The 26,017-nt window shown below is 47.7% G+C and overlaps 1 protein-coding gene across 6 annotated transcripts in view; it reads right to left on the bottom strand.

The window, feature by feature from the left end:
* Nucleotides 1–20,526, bottom strand: part of LOC132657564 (integumentary mucin C.1-like) — a 34,865-nt gene extending 14,339 nt beyond the window's left edge. For 3 of the 6 annotated variants that reach the window (XM_060396979.1, XM_060396977.1, XM_060396976.1), the window contains exons 1-3: nt 20,400–20,526; nt 16,408–16,605; nt 13,889–13,946 (exon numbers count right to left, since the gene is read on the bottom strand). The gene's annotated coding sequence lies outside the window, so the exon portion shown is untranslated. Of the gene's footprint in view, nt 1–13,888; nt 13,947–16,407; nt 16,606–20,382 lie in introns of all 6 variants that reach the window. The other 3 variants (XM_060396975.1, XM_060396974.1, XM_060396978.1) reach the window with 2 other exon arrangements.
* Between the last annotated feature and the right edge of the window lie 5,491 nt (nt 20,527–26,017).

Raw genomic sequence — 26,017 nt, forward strand, 5'->3', positions numbered from 1 at the left:
ACTTTGTTTTCTTTGTGTATCTTTTTCCATCTTTACAAAGAGTGACCCCAAATTTCCTCTTAAGGTCTTGATACTAAAGTTCGCTTTTAAGATAAACTCAATTTTGAAAGCAAGTCCAGTGTTTTAGAGACAGATACTGAAATATTTATGGATGAAATGACATGATGTCTGGGTTTCGCTTCAAAATAACTGGGCAGGAGGGTAAACTCTGAGTAAAGGTACATAAAGATTGGCCATGAGCTGAAGTTTTTTGATGCTAAGCTAATGGGTAGAATAGTATATTAGGTATAATTCTAAATATGTTTTATATATAATTTTGGATAAAATTTATTAAAAAGTTAATATACTATCTAGGCTTCCCTGATAGCTCAGTTGGTAAAGAAACCGCCTGCAATGCAGGAGACTCTGGTTTGAATCCTGGGTCGGGAAGATCCACTGGAGAAAGGATAGACAACCCACTCCAGTATTTATAGTAATATAATATTTATAGTATGCAAATATATTTATTATAACATATAAAAGTATATATTATAATATATACTAATATAGTACATTATAAATTATGTAAAAAACATTGAGTTATGTTATTGATTATATAATTAATAACTGTATTATATAACTTTGCCAAGTCCCTTCAGTTATGTCAGACTCTTTGTGATCCCATGGATTATAGCCCACCAGGCTCCTCTGTTCATGTGATTCTCCAGGCAAGAATACTGGAGTGCATAGCCATTTCATTTTCCAGGTATACAACTGTATTCATTCTTCATAATATATTATGTTACATATGGTTTATCTTTTATGCATTATATATTATGGGTATCTTATACAACGTTATTCAGGCTACTTTGATAAGTATTTAAAATTTTCCACAAATACAAATGATTTTTTAATACTATATAAAAAATGTTTTTAACTAAGTTGTTTTAAAGAAGAAGTAAAGTAAGAGCTACCCAGAGATGGGACTTCCTAGGTGGCGCTAGTGGGCAAGAACACTCCTGCCAATTCAGGAGACTTGAGACGTTGGTTCAATCCCTGGGTGGGAAAGATCCCCTGGAGGAGGGCATGGCAATCCACTCCAGTATTGCCTGGAGAATCCCATGGACAGAGGAGCCTGGTGGGCTACAGTTTGTAGGGCTGCAAAGAGTAGGACACAACTGAAGCAATTTGGCATGCACTCAGTACTCTTGCCTGGAAAATCCCAGGGACAGAGGAGCCTGGTGGGCTGCCGTCTATGAGGTCCCACAGAGTCGGACACGACAGAAGCGACTTAGCAGCAAAAGCAGCAGGAGCACTAAGAAACGACAAAAACTATGACCAGGAAGAGCAAATGAGCAAGGTGTGCAGAACACTGGCACACGACTTGTTTCTAATGTGTACAAGTTTATTTTCCTTCCCAGGAAATGGGGAGAGAGGGTGTTCTCCTCCCCGTCTCCCAGGACTTTCTCCTTGTGGCTGCAAACTTGTGGGCTCCTGGTGAGGCTGGTGGTCCAATGTCATCTTTGCAGATCTTGGGAGAAAGGGCAGGAAGGAAAGCACTGCCTTTTTTTGAATCTTTCCCTTTAAACAATGTAAAAGTGCAATGTTGCTAAAGTGATCCCATCTGGAAATCCAAAAGCATTAGAAGCAAACAGGCCTAGCCCAGGGAGGGGGTGTATGACGGGGCTCTGTGCTGAGGGCATTCACAGGCCATGCTGCAGGCCCCACCCAGAGGACCTCGGCTCAAAGCTCAAAGGGAACAGGCTGTCTGGGCCACCCAGAGCCTTGCCCCAGGGAGGGTACACCCCCTCAGCAGAGCCAGCCAGACCCTGAGCAGCTCTGGGCTCTGCAGTTCGGCCCAGAGGGACCTCAGAGAGCAGAGATCGTGAGCCCAACAGACAAAAGCAGGAGGCCATCCAGCCAACTTGTGGCTCATTCCTTGACAGTGTGTAAAGGAAAAGTGTTTGTCGTGTAGTCATGTTCAACATTTTGTGACCCCATGAACTATAGCCCACCAGTCTCCTCTGTCCATGGAATTCTCCAGGCAAGAATACTGGAGTGGGCTGTCATTCCCTTTTCCAGGGGATCTTCCCAACCCAGATATTGAACCTGGGTCTCCTGTATTGCAGGTAGATTTTTCACTGTCTGAGCCACCAGGGAAACCCACTCATTCCTTGGGTAAAGGGAAATGAAGAGGCTTAATTGGGAGCAGTTTATGATAGGCAGGAAGATTATTCAGGCACTTAAGAGGTTATTAACACCTTTTATGAACCTCATTGTTTAAAAGCCCGCCATGCTTAATCATTTTAGCACCGTTAAATCAGTATTAACAACAACCCCACGACTTGCTCTCCGAAATATCACCGTTTGATAACACTCATGAAACACAATGCCGTGGGAAATCTGGGCAGAACAGGTGAGTACTCAGCTTGCCTGTGAACTGTATCTTCAGCTTGGGAGGCCCCAAGCTAAATGGGGGTGCCCCTGCTACTCAGGCACTTAGAATCTGTCCCCAGCCCAGCTGCTTCCCAGTCTTTCCCCTCATCTCGCAAGCAGGCCTGGGATCCTTCCCAGAGACCTCCCCAGCAGGCATCCATGAGCTCCACTCAGAAGAACACCCTGGGAGTTAGGAAAGAGCCTGAGATGAAGAGGGTGCCTGATAGGAATTGTGTGAATTAAGTCACATTTTAATCTTTTCCCTGCTTGCCCAGTGATATATACTTATGTAAAGCAAGAAATGTTTATCCTTTTCCCCCCACACTTGAATCCCAGCTCTGCTACTCAAGTCCCTGTTGGCCAGTGGTAAAGAAACCGCCTGCAATGCAGGAGACAAGGGTTTAATCCCTGGGTCAGGAAGATCCCCCGGAGGAGGAAATGGCAACCCATTTCAGTATTCCTGCCTGGGAAGTCCCACGTACAGAGGACCCTGGTGGACTGCAGTCCATGGGGTCACAGAGTTGGACATGACTGAGTGACTAAGCATGCTACTCAAGAGCTGTGTGACCTTGGGCAAGCAACTTCACCTCTCTGTGCCTTCGTTTCCTCATCTGTAAAAAGGGCGTCAGGATAGCCCCTACCTCCTAGTCTTATTGTAAGACTGAGAGACTCTATGCCTTCAGCATAGTGCTTAGCACCTAGTTAACACTCAGTAAAGTACGCAGCCTCTTAAATTCCAGAGGTAACACTGTCAGTAGACAGGGCTATCTCCTTTCAGACTTTTGTGCACCTATAAAATACTTATGCATGCCCTGCCCTGTGCTGTGCTCAGTTGTGTCCGACTCTCTGCGACCCCAAGGACTGTAGCCTGCCAGGCTGCTCTGTCCATGGGGATTCTCCAGGCAAGAATACTGGAGTGGTTTGCTATGCCCTCCTCTGGGGAATCTTCCCAACCCAGGGATTGAACCCAGATCTCCCACATTGCAGGTGGATTCTTTCCTGTCTGAGCCACCAGGGAAACATATGCATGCATGTTTCTATAATTTTTGTCGTTTCATTGTTCTTGCACTCTTCTTTACAGAATTAAAATCATTCTATTTATGCTGTGATGCATCTCAGTTCAAGGCTTCCCAGGCAGCACCAGTGGTAAAGAACCTGCCTGCCAATGCAGGAGATATAAGACATGTGGGTTCCATCCTTGGGTCGGGAAGATCCCCTAGAGGAGGGCATGGTAATCCACTCCAGTATTCTTGCCTGGAGAATCCTATGGACAGAGGAGCCTGGCAGGCTACAGTCCACAGAGTCACAAAGAGTAGGATATGACTGAAGTGACTTAGCATGCATGAATGCACATATCTCTGTGTGTGAGGTATTTTTCTCACATGACGGTAAGTCCTGGAGAAACTTCCACCCTGTTTTTGATTTTTTTTTTTTTTTTTTATGTAGCAAAGTTTTTCTGAAAAATGGTCGAATAGTAAATATCGTAGGTTTTGCAGGCCATGTGGTCTCCATGGCAACTACTCAACTCCGCTATTACAGCTTGAAATCTGTCATAGACAATATGTAAATAAATGGCATGTTCCAATAAAACTTTATTTACAAAAACAGGAAGTTCACCATCCTTGGCCCTAGGGCTGTATGAGCAGAGCCTGGCTTCAGCCCCACCCTTGTGGATAGCTCCCCACAGTATCCAGGTATCCCAGAGTGGCTGTACTGTTACGTACTCAGTTCCCTTTTATAGGGAATTTAGGTCATTTCCAAGCCTGACTTTTCAAACGATGCTCCAAGTCTCACGCCCAGATCCCTGGGGCACCTGTAGCTGGAGGCTGCATTTCTCCCACTGGGAATGCTGGGTGATGCAGGAGGCATTCCTTGAATGTTACCAAGTACAGGTAGCATTTTAAATGCATGAAGCACACCCTTGGACTGTAAGCACATCAAGGGATCAATTGTTCCCAATCTATAGTTTTCTGAACAAAACCAGGGCTATTCTAAAAACATGCCTTCTTCAAGGTCACCAAGTAAGATGATGGGGAGTTAGATGATAGGAACCACCCTTCATGAGGGGGAATGGCCTGGGCTGCTGCACACAGCCCCCTCTTGGAGCTCTCACTCAGACAATTATGATTGACCTCCAAGAATCCCACAAGGTAGGAACCGGTGTTGTCTGCTAAGAGTATGTGTTTCCTCCCTCCTATTGCTCCAGAGCAGGCCTCTCCAGTTTCTCAAACTCACCAAGGTCTTGCCCTTACATGGGCCCGAGTGTTCCTGGCAACCCCAGCCTCTTTCCAAAGGGAACTACTTCTTATCTGGTCTTTCTGACCTCAGCACAGAGGTTTCATCCCCAGGGAGGCCCTCCCAGACCTGCAGATCCCAAAGCAGGTCCCTGGCTCCTCCTGCTCCCTTCTCATTCCCCCAGGAGTACCAGAATCTGCCACCATTCAGGATCATTCACTTGTTTGCTCCTTTACTCCCTGTCTCCTCCCATGCCCCCCACCCTCCGGATATTCAGCCACTCAGCACAGAGTCAGGATTTGAACACAGATTCCTCCAACCTCAGCAGTGCTCCTTTCTAATCCCAAGCACGCCCCTCCAGCATCAGGGTAGTGATGGCGGCTCCAGAACCACGCCACTGTGGAGTCCCAGTCAGTTCATCTTCCTCCGGCTGTCACTGGGCACTGGTACCCAGGTCCTGGGCTCCTCTGGGCGTTAGATAAGTTCTTCAGGAGGTTCGAACACTGGGCTATGCAGGAAACACCCACAGTGTCAGCTGTCACTATGGCACTATGATTCACCACTTCTAGGAAGGTGCCAACATCCCCAGAATACCTTTCCAATACAAATCCAAGGTGCTCCTGGCTTCCCCAAGGGGCCAGCCAACACAAGTCCTCAGTACTTTCCAACTCATGGACTCCTCCCAGCAGCTCCAGCAGCTTCAGATGTTGTTCAATCATGCCTCTTTGCTACTCCATTGCCTGCAGCATGCCAGGCTTCCTTGTCCTTCACTATATCCCAGAGTTTGCTCAAATTCATGTCCATTGAGTTGGTGATGGCATCCAACCATCTCATCCTCTGTCACTGCCTTCCCCTCCTACTCTCAATCTTTCCCAGGATCAGGGTCTTTTCCTATGAGTCAGCTCTTCACATCAGGTGGCCAAAGTATTGGAGCTTCAGCTTCAGCATCAGTCCTTCCAATGAATAGTCAAGGTTGATTTCCTTTAGAATTCACTGGTTTGATTTCCTTGCAGTCCAAGGGACTCTCAAGAGTCTTCTCCAGCACCACAATTTGAAAGTTATAATTATAACATTCAGTTATAATTCCCATTTTAGAGATGAGGAGACAGAGGCACCAAGAGGTTAAGGAACATGATCCAGATTAAATGATTGGTGAGGGGAAGAGTGCAGATTTACCCTCATGCCCTCGATTCCAGGACCCATTGTTATAATCATACATACGCAAGGCACTCCCTCTTCTGAATACAAACACCCTCTTCCAACAACACAAGAGAAGACTCTACACATGGCCATCACCAGATGGTCAAAACTGAAATCAGATTGATTATATTCTTTGCAGCCAAAGATGGAGAAGCTCTGTACAGTCAGCAAAAACAAGACCAGGAGCTGACTGTGGCTCAGATCATGAACTCCTTATTGCCAAATTCAGACTCAAATTGAAGAAAGTAGGGAAAACCACTAGACCATTCAGGTATGACCTAAATCAAATCTCTTATGAGTATACAGTGGAAGTGAGAAATAGATTCAAGGGATTAGATCTGATAAACAGAGTGCCTGAAGAACTATGGATGAAGGTTCATGACATTGTATAGGAGGCAGGGATCAAGACCATCCCCAAGAAAAAGAAATGCCAAAAGGCAAAATGGTTGTCTGAGGAGGCCTTACACACAGCTATGAAAAGAAGAGAAGTGAAAGGCAAAGGAGAAAAGGAAAGCTATACCTATCTGAATGCAGAGTTCCAAAGAATAGCAAGGAGAGACAAGAAAGCCTTCCTCAGTGATCGATGCAAAGAAATAGAAGAAAACAACAGAATGGGAAAGAATGGAGATCTCTTCAAGAAAATTAGAGATACCAAGGGAACATTTCATGCAAAGATGGGCACAATAAAGGACAGAAATGGTATGGACCTAACAGAAGCAGAAGATATTAGGAAGAGGTGGCAAGAATACACAGAAGAACTGTACAGAAAAGATCTTCATGACCCAGATAACCATGATGGTATGATCATTCACCTAGAACCAGACATCCTGGAATGCAAAGTCAAGTGGGCCTTAGGAAGCATCACTACAAACAAAGCTAGTAGAAGTGATGGAATTCCAGTTGAGCTATTTCAAACCCTGGAAGATGATGTTGTGAAAGTGCTGCACTCAATATGCCAGCAATTTTTGGAAAACTCAGAAATGGACACAGGACTGGAAAAGGTCAGTTTTCATTCCAATCCCAAAGAAAGGCAATGCCAAAGAATGCTCAAACTACCACACAGTGGCACTCATCTCACACATTAGCAAAGTAATGCTCAAAATTCTCCAAGTCAGACTTCAACAGTATGTGGACCACGAACTTCCAGATGTTCAAGCTGGTTTTAGAAAAGGCAGAGGAACCAGAGATCAAATTGCCAACATCTGTTGGATCATCGAAAAAGCAAGAGAGTTCCAGAAAAACATCTACTTCTGCTTTATTGACTATGCCAAAACCTTTGACTGTGTGGATCACAACAAACTGTGGAAAATTCTGAAAGAGATGGGAAAACCAGACCACCTGACCTGCCTCCTGAGAAATCTGTATGCATGTCAAGAAACAACAGTTAGAACAGAACATGGAACAGACTGGTTCCAAATCAGGAAAGGAGTACATCAAGTCTGTATATTGTCACCCTGCTTATTTAACTTATATGCAGAGTAAATCATGAGAAATGCTGGACTGGATGAAGCACAAGCTGGAATCAAGATTGCCGGGAGAAATAGCGATAACCTCAGATATGCAGATGACACCACACTTATGGCAGAAAGCAAAGAAGAACTAAAGAGCCTCTTGATGAAAGTGAAAGAGGAGAGTGAAAAAGTTGCTTAAAACTCAACATTCAGAAAACTAAGATCATGGCATCTTGGTCCCATCACTTCATGCCAAATAGATAGGGAAACAATGGAAGCAGTGACAGGCGTTATTTTGGGGGGGCTCCAATATCACTGCAGATGGTGACTGCAGCCATGAAATTAAAAGACGCTTGCTCCTTGGAGGAAAAGTTATGACCAAGCTAGATAGCTTCTTAAAAAGCAGAGACATTACTTTGCCAACAAAGGTCCATCTAGTCAAAGCTATGGTTTTTCCAGTAGTCATGTATGGATGTGAGAGTTGGACTATAAAAAGGTTGAGCGCCGAAGAGCTGATGCTTTTGAACTGTGGTCTTGGAGAAGACTCTTGACTGCAAGGAGATACAACCAGTCCATACTAAAGAAAATCAGCCCTGAATATTCATTGGAAGGACTGATGCTAAAGCCAAAACTCCAATACTTTGGCCACGTGATGCAAAGAACTGACTCATTTGAAAAGACCCTAATGCTGGGAAAGATTGAAGGCTGGAGGAGAACAGGATGAAGGAGGACGAGATGGCTGGATGGCATCACCGACTCAATGGACATGAGTCTGAGTAAACTCTCAGTAGTTGGTGATGGACAGGGAAGCCTGGCGTAGTACAGTCCATGGGGTCACAAAGAGTCGGACACAACTGAGCAACTGAACTGAACTGAACTGAACTGAACTTCTGAATACCCTTTGAGGCAGCAATTTCATGGGTGGGGAGTTATCCTGAGACAAGAATCAGATAACTACACAGAGGACAATGTTTTCTGCAGCATCAGGTACACAGCAATAATAATTGGAAACAAACAAACAAACAAACAGAAGCAACTTAAATGTCCATCCACTGGGGATTGCTCAAATCACATATAATGCACCCAAGCCTGGATGCTCTGCTGCCATGAAAGATGATGATAGATCTACGTTCATTAGCATGGAAAGCTGTGACAGCTACGTAGAAAAAAGCAAGCCACTCAAGAGCACTCATAATGCGAGTCTATTTTTGCTTCAATATATATTTAAGTATATATTAAATATATATATATATATCTGTGTGTGCAAATATGCATAGAAATGAGATTGGAAGAAAACGCATCAAAACGTTCGAAGTAGTGTTTCTGGGCAGTAAGATTCTGGACTCTTTCCACTTTCTTTCTCCTTATAATTTTCTGTTTTCTTTATTTTCTGCCATGAGCATGTATTGCTTTTATAATTGGGGGCGGGTGGAAATGTAAAACCCGATTTAGCTCTTTTTCATTTGGAAAAATGTACAACTTGCTTTCTGTACTTCAAGATAAATCGTGTGGGCACCTCTCTGGACCCACAGATAGAAATGAAAGTCTTCTCTGTGATTACTGCATTTGCTCTGGAGTATGGAGGGGTTGCTACTTACTCAACCCTTCCCGTTGGGACAGTCAGTGGCTAGGGTGTCAGCCCTGTGACGGCACGTGGCAAAGCTGAGGGCGTTCGCTGCCTTGCTTACCTTGTGCTCCGAGCACAATCTTGCTATAATACCAGACTCCCTCCAAATGCTTGGTTCCCTCACTGTCTTTGAAGAAGCAAACAGCTCTGGGTACCACAGTCACAAAGGAATCGGTTCCACCAATAGCCTGAAGGAGCCCCGAAGCTGATTCTTTCCCAGTCTCAACCCTTGACTTCAGGTGAGACCACAGCCCCAGTCAATACCTTGATCTCAGCCAGGTGAGATCCGGACACAGAGTCCTGCTAAACCATACCCGACCCCTGACCCAGAGAAACTGTGAGATGATGAATGAGGATTGTTTTTTAAAGGATAGCTGATTTACAATAGTCTATTAATTAGTTGCAGTTGTATAACACTGTGCTTCAGTATTTATACAGATTATACTCCATTAAACATTCTTGCAAGATGACGGCTGTCGTTCCCTGTGCCATATAGTGCATCCTTGTTATGTATCTATTTTATACGTGGTAGTGTGAATGTGAATTGCTCTGTGCTGCTGTTTATGGCAAAATGTTATGCGGTAAAAGAGGACTAAAACAAACCGGGTAATTCATTCACCCCACTCAGCTCTGCTAGACAGGGTTGTCTGATTTTAGCAAACAAAACATGGGATGCCCAGTCAAGTTTGGATTTCAGTTAAACAGTGAAGAATTTTGTGCTATGAGTTTGTCTTCTGTCATATTGAGGGCAGATGTACACTAATAAATTATTCACTGTTGAACTGAAATGCAAATTTGCTGAATGTCCTTTCTTTTATCTGGCACCCCTACCGCAGACCCCAACAGTGGAGAGCTGAGTGTATACTCTTTTCTTCTGCTGGAAAGGCCTGCACAGCAAACCCAGGAACACTCTGAGAACAGCCCTAAAAGGTCAAACAGGTAAAGACAAGGACCTAACCCCAAGTTCCTCTTTCGTAACCCCAGATGTTCAACATTTCATCGATGTTCCTAAAGTGAAGTGCCCCTGTGTGTCTGCATGTCAGTTCTCCCCAGCCAGAGCATACCTGGAACTTGCCTCCAGGGCTCCCAGCCACAACCGTGAGGGCTGGCGTTTCACATGCAATGCCCTCCCGGGCAGTGGGGATAGCCTGACCCCCATGTAACATGACTCAGGGTCTGTGACTCTTGGCACCAAGTTACAAAGGTAAGTAAGATATAGTCCTACCCCTCAAGGGGGTTGTGGCCTAAGAGGCAGAGAGGAAGAGAGAAAAAAGGAGGCAGGGAAAGAAAGGAGGAAGGGAGGAAGGAGGAAGGGGGCAGGAAGGGAAGGAGGGAGGAAAGGGATTCACATGAGCAAAGCTGGACGCAGATGCATTGTTCACAATGGCTGATTGCTGGAAACAGCCCCGCGCGCTTCACAAGAGAGGGGACACACACTGTGGTGTATTCACACACTGGAGGGCTACTCAGCAACAGAAGGAGCAAACTGCTGACACCAGACAAGGACGGAGGCTTTGATCATCATGTCGACTGAGAAAGCCAGAGACACAGAAAAGGACATCTTGTAGGATCCATTCACATGGAGCTCCAGGACCACCAGCTTATCTATGTGTCAGCAACAGGCTGGGACCCCCTGCATGGGGGGCAGGGGTCTTCCAGGCTGCTGCGCCTGTTCTGCTTCTCCGTCTGGGTGTTAGCTGCACAGGCGTGTTCACCGTGAAAATTCACTCATCTGGTCAAGTAGGATGTGTACACTTTTCCATATGTATTTTCGGCTGTGCTGTGCTCAGTCACTTCAGTGGTGTCTGACTCTTTGCGACCTGTGGACCACAGCCAGCCAGGTTCCTCTGTCCATGGGATTCTCCAGGCAAGAATACTGGAGTGGGTTGCCGTGCCCTCCTCCAGGGGATCTTCCCAACCCAGGAATTGAACCCGCATCTCGGGCGTCTCCTGCATTACAGGCAGGTTCTTTATCCACTGAGCCACCTGAGAAGCCCCGTATATATATTATACATCAGTAAATAATCGCATTGTAAGAAAAGATGTAGGTTGATCAGCAGGTGAATGGAGCTCAGTCTGTCCACATGATGGAATATGTACCCAGAAAGAAAAAGCAGTGAACTATCGCTCCACACAACGACATGCCTGAATCTTGCCTAATTCTGTTGAGAGAAAAAAGCCAGACCCAAAAAAGCACATACTGTATGATTCCGTTTATATAAAACTCTAGAAAAATGCAAAGTAATCTATGGTGGTAGAAGCAGATCAGTGGCTGCAGAGCAGGAAGAGGGTAAGAGAGATGACCAGGAACTTCTCAGAGGGACAGAGATGTCTGGTCTCATGACTGTGACTGGTGTCACCAGGGGTGTCCCTGGGTCAAAATGGGTCAAGCTGCACATTTCAAATACTTGGAGCGTATTGTTTGTCAACAAAGACTCAGTAAAGCTACTTTTTAGAATAGAGGTAGAAACCCAGGATTTCCCATAGACTGGATGTGGGGATAAGGGATGAGAGGGAGGTATCAGAGTGACCCCAGACTTGTGGATCTAGAATGGGGGAGGTGAGGCTCCCCAGGACAAACAGTTTTCTGGCCCCAAATGTCAACAGTGACAGACCCCAGTCTAGAGGTAGACCTCTGTGTGTGTGTGTGTGTGTGTGACTGCTAAGTCACTTCAGTCGTGTCTGACTCTGTGCGACCCTATGGACTCTAGCCCGCCAGGCTCCTCTGTCCATGGGATTCTCCAGGCAAGAATACTGGAGTGGGTTTCCATGCCCTCCTCCAGGGGATCTTCCTGACCCTGGGATCAAACCCATGTCTTTAATGTCTCATGCATTGGCAGGCAGGTTCCTTCCCACCAGCGCCACCTGGGAAGTCCCCTGGGGGTTGAAATTCTGGATCTGCCCCTTCAGAGTGAGACGAGACAACAGAGGGAGACCTGAGTCAGCTTGTGACTCCCCTGGGAAGCTCACAAACCAGGAAAAGAGAGCATGCCTGCCCCCTCAACCCCAAAAGAACAGGCACACTGTCACGTGCCCTAAGCGTGTGTGTCTGCCGGTCAAGCTTGTCAGGAGGGTGTGTAACATGATACACAGGGGTCTAAAAATAAATAAATAACTGGAGAGGCCTGAATTAGCCGTCTGATGGTTTTAGCATGGAGATTTGGTACAGCTTGCTCCAAGCATCCTGGTTTCCTTGGATACGTTGGCCACGCATTAGCTGTCTCAGGCCAAAAATAAAAGATTTGCGAGAAAGAAGCCACGGGACATTGTCGCTGCCACTGCTGCTGTCAGGATCACTCGTCATCTTAAAAGACATGACACCCCAGGCTCCCGGGACAGACAAGTGCCTCATTCTCTTTGTCCTGATGGCAGGACAGTACAGCAGCTAACGAGGCTGGAGGGGTCAGAATTCCAATCCTGACCCCAGGACAGCTTTTAAGTGCACTCTCTGACCTCCCTGAGCCCCTGAGAAGTTGCCTTCTCTGCTCAGCAAAAGGGAAGATGCTCCCACCTCATAAGGTGGCATGGGTGTCGTCACGGAGCAAGGCCCCAAATCTAGAAACTGCTTGCATCATCTCCAGAGTATCCAGGCATTGGCGGCCATCACACAGACTGGGCGCCATTAGACGTGCTATTGGCCAGCCAAGGAGAAACATCCTGAACCAGTACACCCCCATGCCCACCCTGGCTGAAGCCAAGGGAGCTGCTCCTTAGATGGGCCTGCCCTCCCCCGCTGCCCCAGGGCCCAGACTCTCCCGGGCAGCTGGTGCTGGTCACAGTTATTTGTGCAATAACTCAGGTAGAGACCTGAGCACAGTGCTCAGCACGTAGCAGGCACACAGACTGAATTCACAGTTGATGTTGTAGCAACTATCAGCCAGCCCGTCCAACTGCAGACCCCACACTCTTTCCACGATGCCATCTGCCCTTCTCTCTCCCTCCCTCCCAAGTCCGTGTGACCAAAGGATGTCAGGACCCACAGGCCCGAGCTACAGACTGTCCTCGGCCATGAACCGAGGAGCACTGACTGGCCCTGTGGGCAGACACAGTATGGCTTCTACACTGACCAACTAAGACCTTCCCCGAAAGGAACCAGACCCTCCAGGAAAGGAAGCCTGGACCACCTGCTTGTGCAGAACCAAAGGGAAAAAAAAGCTTCCAACTGTCAAACCAAGAAGCAGTTTGTCTGCTGGTTAGATTCTAGACTTAGAAGCCTTCCAGAACTAATGGGCAAGGCTGGTTCCCTGCTGACCTCAGACAGGTGTTTCCCATCCCCCTACACAAGAATCCCCAGTCACTTTGAACCCTGGGACCTCACCAAAGTGGCCACAGCAAATGGCATTCCAAACAGGATGATCCATCCCCACAGGAAAAGGCAGCAGGCTCAGACATCCCCTCCGAGGCCAGTTTGCCTCCTCTCGAGTTCAGCTGACACACAGTCATTTGGCAGCTCTGCTGGGCCTTCTCTGTGCCGGGCAGGAAGTTGGGATCATGCAGCAAGCAAGGCTGACAGGTTCCTTACAGTGGGCTTATGGTGTGAGTCAAAGATATGAACAGCAAACAGATACACACATCAACACTCAGGGGTTCTTGCTGGCGGCCCAAGGGGAAGAAACAGGGTGATGGGGTAGGACATAACCAGAGGCCGGGGGAAGGCTTCCAAGAGGAGATGATGTTTGAGCTGAACCCCTGAATGAGAGGAAGGAGCTGGCCATGAGAAGGCCATGCTCATCAGAGGGAGCACAAGAGCCAAGACCTCGGGTTGGGGTGGGGCTTTTGGGGTCATGTCCAAGGTCACATAGCTGTGCATACTCAGCAAGAAGCAGTGGGAGGTAACCAGGCAGGGCAGGGGATGGGGCAGGTCACAAGCAGCTTGAGTGCCCAGCTCTGGATGCAGACTGTAGAAATGCAAGAAGAGGCATCTAAACACTGCAGCAGCCTCTCCCAAGTGACTCCTCACCTGATGCTCCTGGAGGCCCCTAGCGGACAAGAGGCTTCATCTGTCTCCAAGATTCAACCTGGGGTGGGAGAAAGGTGATCTCATCCACAGGCAATGCATTTGGAATCTGATTGCGTTGTCGGGCTTTGAGTGAGGAGGAAAGGGTGTAAGATTTGAAATCTGGTCCAGAACGGACATTTGTGTTTTTGTGTTTCCCTGACAACATCTGCTCTCTGAGGCACGAGCAGAGTTAGGGGAACTCAGGAGTCCTTTCTGATCGCTGGACCATGGGTTGCATGAGGTCAGAGACTGCATCTGCTCCATTCAGAACCAAATCAGCAGAGACCTGAACATGGATGAACAAACGAATGGAGGAACAGTGGATTCTGGTGTCTGCTGTGGCCGTGCGGGTGGTAGGAAAGCAGAGGCTTTCCCAGGGAGCGAGCTACATGCCACGGATCCAAGAACACCTTCTCCAGGAAAGGGAACCCTGCGTGACAGTGCATAGCCACAGCAACTTGTGTTCCATTTCAGAAACCAAGGGCTAGATCTCTTAAGAGAACGGGGTGGTACCAGGTTGAATGGTGGCCCCAAATTCATGCCCACCTGCAATCTCAGAATGTGACCAAATTTGGAAATAGGGTCTTTTCAGATCTTGTTAGCTAAAATGAAGTCCCTGGATTAGGAAAGATTAAGAGCTCAGTTGTGTCTGACTCTTTGTGACCCCATGTACTGTAGCCTGCCAGGCTTCTCTGCCCATGGGATTCTCCAGGCATGAATATTGGAGTGGATTGCCATGCCCTCCTCCAGGGGATCTTCCCGACCCAGGATAGGGTGAGTCCTAAATCAGATGACTGGTGTCCTTATAAGGCAACTTTGGGACTTCCCTTGTGGTCCAGCGGTTAAGGCTCCCCATGTCTACTGCAGTGCGCACAGGTTCAATCCTTGGTCAGCAAATAAATAAATACTCAGATAACATTTTTTTAAATCCTTTAAAAAAAAAAGGCCACCTGAAGACAGCAGAGATTGGCGTGGCTTCTATAAACCAAGGACGCTGAGGGGTGTCAGCAGTCACCATAAGCCAGGATAAAGGCCCCTGAGCCCCAGAAGCACTCTGCTGCTGATGCCCTGATCTTGATCTTCTGGCCTTCAAAGCCACAAGAAAATACATTTTGGTTGCTTTCAGTCCCCAGAAGCAAGGACTCTTTTGCATGCCCTCACGCCTGCCCACAGTGGCTGATGAAATACAGAGCTGTGTGGTCCAGCATTGGAAAAACAGTGTTCCAAACCTTTCGCATTCATTTCCCAGGGCTGCCCGAACAAGTTATCACAAATTTGGTGGCTTCTTCCTCTCACTGCCCTGGGGACCAGAAGTCTGAAATCAGCAAGTATCACAGGGAGGAAACCAAAGTGTCCTGGGGGCCGGGCTGCCTCCAGAGCCTTGGGCAAATGGGCTCCTGCCCTTCCAGCTTCTGGTTGCCATGCCATGCCACAGCTTGTGTCCGAATCACTCCAACCTCTGCCTCTGAGGTCACATGCCTTCCCTCTGAGTGTCACCTCTCCTTTTGCCTCTTGTGACACCTGTGATTATGCTGGACCTACCTGGATAACCCACGCTAATTGTCCCATCTCGAGATCCCTTAACTTCCTCATATCTGCAAAGAGTGGATGGTTAAGTGACATGATTTCCAACAAGGTGCATGGCTGGCATCCCTAATCAGATGACCATTTGCAATCCCCCACAGCCACATTCTAGGACAGATTTGTGAGGGGCCCTGCCCCAAAGGCCTAGGGAAAAAAGTGATTCCCGCGAGCCAGCAAAGGTCCACTTGGAATAGAGAGCTCACTGCCATCTTCCACCAGGAGACCTGAGGGGCCCTGGGAATATGGGGAGCAGGGAACACGAGGCAAGCTAGGCATCTTCTCCCCTAGGACACAGCACCTGCTCAGCTCTTACCCAGGATGGTCTGATCTTTTGATTTATCAGGAACAGTCAGAAACACAGGTTTGTTAAGGTGAAGTATCCTCATCATCAAATAAGTAACTAACTTAAAAAAATTTAAAGTGTTCTATAGATCAAGCAAGACATATCCAATAGGTAGTGCCAGTTCCCAATGTCTCCTGTTGACTGGGTCTATTAGAACCCAGCTAGCATTTACGAAGGTCTTCTCTGGAGCAGTCCAGGGGGAGAGTTAACAGCTGAGGCCTTGGAGACAGATGGACTCAGGTTCAAATCCATCCTTCACCAGCTGTGTGAACCTCAGGCAAGCTACAATTTCCAAGCCTCTGTGTTCTTATCCATAATATGGGGTGATAAAATCAGCCTCCCCAGGATTGGGATTAACATATACTCACTACTATATATAAAGTAGGTAACCAATAAGGGCCTACTAGGTAGCACAGGCCGAGAAGGCAGTGGCACCCACTCCAGTGCTCTTGCCTGGAGAATCCCATGGACGGAGGAGCCAGGTAGGCTGCAGTCCATGGGGTCACTAAGAGTCGGACACGACTGAGCAACTTCACTTCCACTTTTCACTTACATGCATTGGAGAAGGAAATGGCAACCCCCTCCAGTGTTCTTGCCTGGAGAATCCCAGGGACGGGGGAGCCTGGTGGGCTGCCGTTTCTGGGGTCGCAAAGAGTCGGACACGACTGAAGCGACTTAGCAGCAGCAGCAGCAGCAGGCAGCACAGGGAACTCTACTCAATACTCTGTAATGGCCTATATAGGGAAAGAACCTTAAAACAAGAGTTGATATATTTTTATGTATAATTGATTCACTTTTCTGTACAGCAGAAAATAACACAACATTGCAAAGCAGCTATACTCCAATAAAAGTTTTTCATTAAAAAAAATTAATTAAAAAATTAAATCAACCTCCCTGGGGTGTTGGAAAGCTCACATTGATATGGTACAGGTATAAAGCCCCTAGCACAGGGCCTCCCACAGTGAATATGCTATAAGGATAAGGAGTAATTGTTGTTTCTGAGATGCATTCTTTTGCATATTTTAATCATTCATACGCTGGGTCAGGAAGATCCCCTGGAGGAGGAAATGGCAATCTGCTCCAGTATTCTTGCCTGGGAAATCCCAAGGACTGTGGAGCCTGGCGGGCTACAGTCCAGTGGGTGGCAAACAGTAGGACACAACTGAGCACACACACAATCATTCACACCTTTGGCTGCAACCTACAATCACTGTGTACATTTAACATCTGATCGGAACCCCTCCAGTCCCTCAAAGATGTTCTTCAATAGTTTGTGTGACTTTAAAAAGATCGGATACCTTCCTGTTCAAGATGTGGAAATAAAGGTCATGTTGTGAGAGATCAAGGACTTAAGACCCAGTTGGGGAGAGGAGTGTCCAGGAAGAAGCCAGGGCTTTCCCTGCTCTGAGATCTGTCCTGTTCAGAGTCTCAACAGTCACTCAGATGAAGTTCATGCTTGTGAAATCTGCAAGTGATCCCAAGGGGGAGGGGAGCTCTGGGGCGGGTGTGTGAATGTCCAGGGTTCAATGTCAGTGGTCAGAAAGGAACAGCAACTGTGAGTTCTGGCACTCAGCTTCCTTAGGTCAGTTCCAAAAGTCAAGTGCAACGTCATTAGGAGAGTGCAATTAAAACAGCGGCAATGTAGAGTGTCGGCGAGGCTGTGAAATCCCGGCAAGACTCATGTGACTGCTTCTGGGAGTACACATTGGTGCAACCAGCTCAGGAGACTGTTTGGTAATAAACACAGGCCCACCTCTGACCCACATCCCCACTCACGGCAATGACCCCAGGTTAATGAGTGCACGTGTGTGGTGAGCACACCGAGACAGTGCCAGTTCCCCACAGCAGCCCTGCCTGTAATGCCAACAGCTGAAAACAACCAAAATGAACAGGAGAATCAACATGAGAACTGTGGTACGTTACAACTGCTACAGAGCAATGAAAAGGAACAAACCACAATTACACCAATGAGGATGAGGCTCCCAGATTTAATGGTGAGTGAAAAGGTCAGCCACAAAAGAGTATGTACTGTAGGATCCGGTTTATATGATGTCTGAAAACAAGTGAAGCATATCCTCAGAGGAAGAAGGTAGAATGACCACTACCTCTGCAACAGAGTGGGGTGGGTAGTAACCGGGGTGGGACTGAAGGGAACTTTCTGGACTGGTGGGTGGTGGTTACATGAATGTGCATGCTCAATCTCTAAGTCGAGACCAACTCTTTGCGACCCCTTGGACTGGAGTCCACCAAGCTCTTTTGTCCACGGAATTTCCCAGGCAAGAATACTAGAGTGGGTTGCCGTGCCTGGGCTGCCGTGCCCTCCTCCAGGGGATCATCTCAGATCAGGGCTTGATCTCCTACAGATTCTTTACCACTGGGCCACTGGGGAAGCAGTGGTTACATAGGTGTACACAACATAAAAGGTCACTCAGCTATAGACTTTGGATCTGTGCACTTTGCTCTAGATACATGTTCTATCATAACAGACAAAAAGTCAAGAGTGGAGAGCCAGCGGATAGATGTAGGGCAGGTAGCTGGGTAGGATCGGTGAACCAGAACTCCCAAGGAAGTATAGACCATGACTGTGGGTGCCTTCCCCTGGGTGCAGCTGGAAACTCTCCTTACTCTGTCCTGCAATAGGAGGCAGACCTCCTATTGCAACATGCAGATCTGCAGGACATTTCAGGACTGGGGACCACCCATGGGAGCGGGGACCACCCATGGGAGCAAGGCCCACTCCATAGGGTGTGAAGGAGTATAGTTAGAAGGAGTTTTTGAACTCTGCAGTCATCCCCTTGACACTCTTACTAAGTTTTGAACCAGGGGCCCTACATTTTTAGTTTGCACTCGGCTCCACAAATTATGTAGCACATCTTGAATGGGAAGCTATGATGTGTATCTGGGTCCTTGATTTCTGAAGGACTGTTCCATGGAAAGAGAAGCACACATCTGGTGTTAGGAGCATGAAGTTAAGGAAGTTATAGAGCAACTGAGACTCGGCTTGATGTAAGGAAGAACTTCCTGCCGATGCCAGTGCCTCCTAAAGAAAAGATCAGCAGCTTGTTTGATGAACACCAACTAAGTGCCAAGCATCTTCCCTGCATCATCTGACTCTTCACAATAACTCTGTGATCAGGGACTATTGTTATCCCCATTTTGCAGAAGAGGAAACAGAAGCAGGTTGTTATGGCCGAGCATCACTCAGCTGGTTGGCAGTGAAGCTGAGATTCAAATCCAGGGTTAACTAAGCCAGCGGTGGCATTCACTGCCAGAGTTTTCAGAAATTCCAGCTGAGGGCTGCACAACCTCAGGAGCCTTTCAGCTTTGGGAGGTGCAGAACTTCAGGGCTAAAGGTGGAAATTCCCACCTGAGTGCCAGCCCAAGGAAGCTGGTCTTCAGGTGCAGGGCCTCACCTGGGCCCTGCCTTCATGGTTAAACAAGGGACTAGAGACTCAGATGCTGGCAGGGACATGTTAATAAAGGCAGACACGTGTGATACAATAGAGAGGGGTGGACACTGTGGCAATTTAGAAAATTTTAGAAAAATTGTAACAAACATTAAGCAGCCAAAACCTAAAGCACTTCTGCAGGCTGCCCACAGGTCACCATTTAGTGGTTGCTGGTTTAGACTACCAGCCCCATGAGGGTCTGTCATGTTCATCAACGTACCCATGGCCCAGCCCAGTACAGGGCCTGACATGCCCCAAAGGCAGCCTCTCTGTTCACCCCTCTCTGACCTCTGCTACACAGCAAAGCTGGGCTATTCTGCCCATGGCAGGATGCCAGTTCACCTGGCTATGCCACGCACACCTGATTCCTACTTCCTCCATTTTCTCTGGATTCCCAGGAGCACAGGGATGATTTATGAGAATTTTCTTAGGAAAGAAAGACAAGTACTGGATAAATATTGGGATGGTACAGTGGTTAAGATCAGGGCCTCTTGAATCTAACCCTATCACCACCTAGCTATAGGATCTTAGAAAATACCTGGCCTCCCACTGCTTTGGTTTTCCATATCTGTAGAATGGTAATAATAATAGTACTTAACCTACTTTTTTTATGACTATTAAGTTACATAAGACATGTCATTTTGTAACCATTAAATGAAATAATACACAGCTAGTGCCCAGAACGCATTTAATAGTCATTTAATCAATGCTAAAATCAATTGTTCTTTATTCCACAAATGGCTACCATTTGTCAAACCGACTACGTGGCAAGCACTGTGCTAAAAACTGGTCTTTGAAGTAATCGTTCCACAAGTACAGATTGAACATGAACGTGGGGCGGACCCTTCACAAGGCACAGGGTATCTCCTCTTATCACTCCCTGTCCCGTGAAGCTCACATCTTCTTAGAGGAGCAGAGTAAGAGCTATGGACAAGAGCAGCATGGAGGTAGCGATAAACCACTTGCTGGAAGTTACACAGAAGCGTGGATTCTTTGGGTGTCTCTCGTGGGCCCTGCCTGGCAACACGGTAGATGGTAGCAAACATCAGTCCAGTGAACGAATGCCACTGGATACTCACAAGATCCTATAAGGTACCTGCTGATACAAACAGCTGCGGTGAAGCGGAGCACCAGGCCCACGACGCAGGAGGAATGAAGAGTGGCACCCATGCACACCCTCCAGGGTACAGCGCTCTCCCCCCTAAGGCGCAGTCTCCGCCACCGCCCTTCCCTTGTGCCACCACGTGGATTTAAAACCCACGCTGCCACCCGGCTCCTGCCCCTCTTCCGCCATTGGGCAAGGCCGCCCGCACTTGTGTCCAATCGAATAGGGGCTCCCAGAATGCAAATTTGGGATTGGCTCGTCTTCTGTGTCATTTCGGGCTGCTTCTGACGTCAGCGGTGTCTGGCACCCCCGCCTCTTCCGCATCTTAACTGGAGTTAAAGGAGCCGCAGGGGAGAAGACGTGCATGTTGCTTCAGAGGCACTTTCAAGTAACCTTTAAATGTTTTTTTAAAAAATAACGTTAATTGTAAAAAATACAGCAAACCATATAAGAGAAATGTTAATTTCACTTAATCCATTACATAAAACTAACTGCTGTTAACATTGTGGCTTGTATCATTTAGTCTTCTAATAATATAACTGTATTTGTACAAAACTGGGATCAGTTCTGAAGCCCATTTTAAACTTTACTTTATGAAGGACTTTTTTCTATATTGTCAAATAATCTTTGAAATCATGTTTTAAACAGTTGTGTTGTATTTGACCTTCCTGATTCAACCAACCCCTTATATTTTTTTCTTAATTTCATTGAATTTTGCTTTTCCAAATGAAAATAAATAGGATCAAGTTCTCTGATTATTTCCTTAAAATACGTTGTAGAAATGGAACCAGAGGGTGAGGACATTCATCCCTTAAGGCCTGATGCATATTGCAAAATTGTCTTCATACATTCATTCACTAGGTATGTACTGAGCCATTATACCTGCCAGTTCCTGCTGTGGATACAGCAAAGAACAAGACATGTGTAACCCACACCTCTTTCAAAAGTACTGTGCCAGTTTCATCACCTCTGAAGCCAGCATTGTGTTCCTAAGCCATGTGTCTGAGCCCAGGGCTCCCTGTGCAGAGGGGAAGAGGTTCTGTCTCCAGCTCCAGCTCAGGGTCTGCAAACAGAAGGCTTAGAGCATTTTCTGGGTGCCACATCCTTGGGTGGTACTGGGGTATCATGATGCCCTATTCCTCTGGATTCCAACGGTTCCTGTCTGGTGTTCTGGAGGTCTTGGGGACCTCTGAGCATCCCTTCCTGGGACCAAACATGGGGGACATGCAGGGACAGTCCAGCGAGAAACACGGAACAAAGCAACTCACAAATTCATTTAAAAATTAAAATTTGGGCTAACTTCTCCAAAAGGAAGGAGGGTGTTCTAGGGTTCACTGGGGTTTTGTATGGAACAGGGAGTTCCTGCAGCACAGAGCATGAAGTAATAACAACAATTAACTTTGGGGGACTTCCCTGGCAGTCCAGGGCTAAAGACTTTGCGTTCCAGTGCAAGGGGTATGAGTATGATCCCTGGTTGGGGAGCTAAGATTCCCACATGCCTCATGGCCAACCCCCCCACCCCCTAAATCATAAAACAGAAGCAATATTGTAAGAAATTCTCAATAAAGACCAAAAAATGGCCCACATTAAAAAAATAATAATTATTAACTTTTTTCAAGAGCCTCTTCCCAGCCAAGCCTGGGAGTTTTCGTATTTAATCCTCCCAATAGTGCTATAAGTTCTTTGATGGTTTCTGTTTTAAAGGTGAGGAAACTGAAGCCTGGATTCATTAAGTAATGTTCCCAATCAAGGCCTTGCAGTTAGCAGCAGTGGCCTATACTTAATGTGACCCCAGTTTTGGGCATGCAGAGTCCAGTCCTTGGGGAATGAATCACTGAATGATTGAGCCCCCAGAGGGTAAACTCTGCCCAGGCAGAGCCTGGCTTGCCACGGGCACCTTGTGGCATGGTCTCTGTGTGCCAGGTAGGGTGCCCACCGTCAGCCCAGCCCAGCCAGGCAGGCACAGTCTTCCCGGCACCCTCTGCAACTAGCCTGGCCGATACCCTCATACCTGCTTCCTTCTTCACCAGCCCCCACCCCCCAAACCCAGCAGCAGAATGCCACCACCCAACCTGGCACGAAGGCCTTTTATGCCACCAAGCATCACAGGTTTACATTATTAATCACTCCTGACAACAGTAAAATGTATCGCTCTTGAGAACAGAGACACAGAACATTTCTGCTCTGGTATTTCTGGTCCATGAAATCAACTTGAATGACAAACAGTTCTTTCTGGAAGTGTTTCAGACATGAGTTGAACATCTGGAATCTTCCAAACCCCTCTCAGGCACAGCCTGCCGCAGAGAAGTCTATATACTAAGCTATTTAAGGTGACCAAAGGTTCTGCAGGGCTGGGAGTTGGGAGCAGGATGCTGGCTTGCTGCCTTGCTCCAGCAGCTTGCCCTTAGCCAAGTCATGTCCCTGCCTGGGCCTCAGTTTATCCACCTATCAGAAGACACAGTTTAACTCAAATGTTTCCTTCTGTCCTTTCCTTCAAGCCCACACCTCATCTCCTTGCCTTGGTCCCAAAGCCCTGCCTTCTCTATGGAAACTAGTTCCCTGTGGGAAATGAGAAACTGGATGGGAGAGAAAGAAGTGACTCCTCTAGTTGCATCTGTGACCAATTTAGCAGGGCTCCTTTGGCTTGTTGCTTGAGAGCTCAATGATGTGACATCTGTCCAGGAGCTGAACTCCTGTATCAGCAGCTAAGCACACAAACCACAACCAACAAAACATACAAGACACACATCCCCGATCCAGCATGAGTATGCACAGGGATACACCCCACACATGTGCAACAAATACAAACACACACAACACACAGACCACACAGACACACACACATGCTCCTCACATCTTTTTTTTTTAATCTTTGTTTTTTTATTTGACTGTATTTAGTCTTAATTGTGGCATGCAGGATCTTTGTTGAGACATGGGTCTTGTCTCTAGTTGTAGTGCACAGGCTTCAGAACATGTGGACTCAGTAGTCATGACATTCAGGCTTAGTTGCCTTGTGGAATGTGGAGTCTCAGTTTCCCAACCAGGGATTGAACCCATGCCCCCTCATTGGAAGGCAGTCCTTTAACCACTGGCCCACCAAGGAAGTCCCTTCACATTTCTATGGTTACCACATCTGGCTCTGGTACCAGGCAAGCACTCTTTCTTGGTAGGTGCAGACCAGGTTTCTGGCTTCCGGATACTAAGTTAGAGGCTTGTCAGTAGGTGGGCAAAAGGAGACTGGGAGTGGAGCGGGTGAGCAAGCTGAGGAGACAGCCTGTCAGGAAGGGGGCCTCAAGTGTGACTTATCTGTTTACATATGCAGGTGCCTGCATGCGAGCTAAGTCAATTCAGTCATGTCTGACTCTTTGTCTCCCTATGGACTGTGGCCCTCCAGGCTCCTCTGTCCATGGGATTCTCCAGGCAAGAATATTGGAGTGGGTTGCCATGCCTTCCTCCAGGGGATCTTCCTGACTCAGGAATCAAACCCGAGTCTAGTCTCCTGCATTGGCAGGTGGATTCTTTACCTAGTGCCACCTGGGAAGCCCCACAGGTGCAGATACTGCTCATTTACTCTGTAGAGGTTTGCCAGCTGCCCGCTGCATGCCAGACCCTGACCAATGGACTCACCGGAGTCACATGGGGAACAAGCCAGAATGTCCTGTCCGTGTGGCATTGCCAGTGAACAGTGAACAGTTGCCAGACGGTGAACATGCAAACACATGTCCAATGTTGCTGGTCACTGTGCTGAGACCTTGAAACACTCCCCAGACCCCTATCCTATGAAATCCTGTTCCTGCCCTGCTTAAGGGCAGATGAAATGTGGCTTCAGTGAGGAGATGTGGGCTGCAAAGTTCATCCAAGTGGGATTTTGGCAGCAGGCAAAGGAAGCCTGTATGAAGCCCAGGGAGCCGTGGTGACCCAGTCCAGTGGGAAAGGTAGGGCAGACCCAGGCAGAGGTAATGAGGATGGGGCAGGGGAGCAGAAACACTACCTGCTGAGGTCAGTCCACAGGCTCTGGCGCCAAAGTCCCCGAATTCACATTCTGCTCCACCTCCCTCCTGGGTCCACGAGCCTCAGTGTCCCCACCCGCCCAATGGGAATGCCATTACCTTATGCTTCACGGGACTGCTGTGGGGATCCAGAGGACTGAGCCCTGGCTCCCTGTAGGAATCTGATGCATATTTGTTGAGTGATTAAATGGACAAAAATGAAGTGGCCAGAAGAGGTCCTGGCACACAGGCAGTTTCCAATAAATGCTCTTATTAGTGTTTAAAAGGAAAACAAGACCCAAAAAATCATAAAAATACAAAGTCCCAAAATGCTAACTTGGGAACACCAACAGGCCCCTTAAACCACCAGCAGGACTAAGGGGTAGGGAGCTGGGGGAAAAAGTGACTTAGCCTGGAAGGGGTTTCCAAAGGTGGTGAGTTGGGAGTAGAAGTGGTTAAACCACTTCAGGCCATCGGAGACTGCTTCTGAAAAGGCAGCTCTGTCCCACAGGCCTGGGGGTGGCAGGCGTGAGAGGGCAGAGCTGGACCGCAGAGGCTGGGATCTGCCTTGTCCCCTCTGTCCGCTGTCAAAGCAGGCCCCAGCAGGTACAGTCAGGACACGGCCAGCCACCCTCAGCCAAAACCCACGCTGGCTTCCTTGGTCCCCTGACTGGCTGCCAACATGGGCCTGGCACCTAAGCAGGACGTCTGCAGGATTTGCCAGGCCCTTTGTTCAAAAATGATCAGTTATGAAGAATTTCAAGATGGTGACAGTAGAACATCAAACCAAGCACGGGGCCCTTCTGAGCATGAGACACTGGCACCTGGCTGGGTTGCACACCTGTGAAGCCATGTGGACGAAGCCCTGCCCTGCAGTGGGAGCGAGGCCTCTTCACTGGTCTGGACCACATGGTTTCTATCTGAAAACCTGCTTGTGGTGGATCCAGCCCCTGCTCAGGGCAGACAGCAGCATGTGCTGTTTGGAGGCCCTGAAACACCTGTGCCCAGCGGCTGTCTGGGAACACACACCCATTTCACAATCCCACCACCTGTAACTGGGTTGGGAAATGTGTTCTAAGTCCCAGATTTCCTTTAGTTTCCCTTCCACCAAGAACTTTGGCCTGGGCACTTACTGCCCCCAGGCTGGGGCTCCTTCCCTGCTGTCCCACTCTGCTGAGGGGCCATCTGGCCCCCTGGGATCCAGCTGCATCCAGGCTGAGTCCCTTTGTTCCTTTCTAACTCTTGTCCCTCTGAAACTATCACCTGGACTTACATGTTTACAAATCTGTTGTCTGTCTCACCTGCAAGCATCTGAGCCTCAGGAGGCCCCTAGGAAGATGCTCCATAAAGATGAGTTGAATGAAACTCCACCTCCTCTGAGTGGGCTACCCTGATTACCAACCCAGCCTCTATCTCATTGTTACCATGTCTGACGTAACTTAGTTTAGCTATGGATTTGCATGCCTGTCTATAGTCACTCTTGCCCACCCCACCCCCACAATGTCACATGAGGGTGGGGAGTTTGCTTTTCTATTTTTTAATTTATGGCCGTGCTGGGTCTTTGTAGCTGTGTGAGCTTTTCTCTAGTTGCAGCGAGTGGGGGCTACTCTTAGTTGCAGT

The sequence above is a fragment of the Ovis aries genome, chromosome 13 (assembly GCF_016772045.2).
Source record: "Ovis aries strain OAR_USU_Benz2616 breed Rambouillet chromosome 13, ARS-UI_Ramb_v3.0, whole genome shotgun sequence".
Lineage (NCBI taxonomy): Eukaryota > Metazoa > Chordata > Mammalia > Artiodactyla > Bovidae > Ovis > Ovis aries.